This window comes from Echinops telfairi, unplaced genomic scaffold (genome assembly GCF_000313985.2).
Source record: "Echinops telfairi isolate 266 unplaced genomic scaffold, ASM31398v2 ScPeMD7_36;HRSCAF=134, whole genome shotgun sequence".
Lineage (NCBI taxonomy): Eukaryota > Metazoa > Chordata > Mammalia > Afrosoricida > Tenrecidae > Echinops > Echinops telfairi.
This window is the reverse complement of record NW_022103934.1, coordinates 1,311,554-1,312,738: the sequence shown is the minus strand read 5'-3', so window position 1 is coordinate 1,312,738 and position 1,185 is coordinate 1,311,554. Positions and strand designations below refer to the sequence as shown.

Here is a 1,185-nt window from a genome sequence, read left to right as displayed (position 1 = left end):
AAAATCTGCCATCACCCACAACCCCCTTGCTTCCCTGCTAGAAGATCCCAAGGGCTGGTGTTGAGCAAACCCACAATTCCCAGGGGAAAACAGGGACCCTAACTGTTTCTACCTCGTGGGGCAGTGATCACTGAACAGCTAATGAGCATTGGTCCAGTGCCTCCCCACAGGAAGCGAGCAGCACCGAATGCACCTCAGCTGAGGTGCCCTTCGCAGCAGAGAGCAGCCTAAGCCACACTGCAAAGAGCCTTTGCGTCAATAAGTACGGGGACGAGGACCTGTTTTCTGGTAGAAGGTGGCATCCTTCTGGTAAATGCGGGGGTCCTTCTTCTTCAACAAGGAAAGCGTCCGGTAGAAGTCTCGTTCCTGCTGGGGGTCAAATTCCTAGGGGGGTGGGGGAGGCAGAAGGCAAACTTAAAGAGAGCTGGAGAGAGTCCTGGCGGGCACTGGCGATGGGAACAGTGAGCTGGGGTTGTGGAAGGGGATGTGCATGGGAGAGAAGTTTGGGGAGAGGAAAGGGGCGGTCCCAGCTGGGTGTGAGGAAGGGTCCCGGGGCAGGTCAAACCATCCTGGGGAAGGCGAGGGGGCGGGCCCGTCGAAGGGAGGGAGGACTGGCAAAGGGGCGAGTGGGTAGAGATGGCTCCTGGGAGGGATTTAGAGGCTCGGCGAGGCCGGGAAGATCTGGGCTGATGCGCCCAGGTCGCAGAAGCGGGGCCGCTGGGAAATAATGAGACTCCTGGGGGTGAGGACTAGGGGTCCCGGGCGTTCAGTGGACAGGTGGATCCGTCGCGGGGAGGGGAAGCAGTGGGATCCTGGAATACCCCGTGCAGATGGGGCGAGTGTCGGCTGCCCCTCCTGGAATGAGGGCCCGGGGGTCCCGGATGCCGGGGTGGGGGGGTCCGGCCCTAGCACTTCGGCGCCCATTCCGGTTACGTGGGGGCCGGCGTGGGGCAGCTCACCACGCGCTCGTCGCTGGAGTCCGACTCGGAGCTGGAGTCGCTGCCGCTGTCCCTGTTCCCGTAGCGATCCTTCACTGAGGGGCACGGGCCAGACTCCCGCAGATCAGTCCCGGGGACCAGATCCTCCCCGCCTCCGCCACACACACCCTGCCCGACGGCCCTGCACGCGCCCGAGCCCCGAGCCCAGGCGCAGCACTCACGCCGCTGCAGCTCCTCGCGCTCCCGG

The 1,185-nt window shown here is 63.8% G+C and overlaps 1 protein-coding gene across 1 annotated transcript in view; it reads right to left on the bottom strand.

Moving 5' to 3' along the window:
- CDKN2D (cyclin dependent kinase inhibitor 2D) overlaps positions 1-1,185 on the bottom strand; it is a 5,103-nt gene that overhangs the window by 1,562 nt on the left and 2,356 nt on the right. The window lies entirely within an intron of this gene.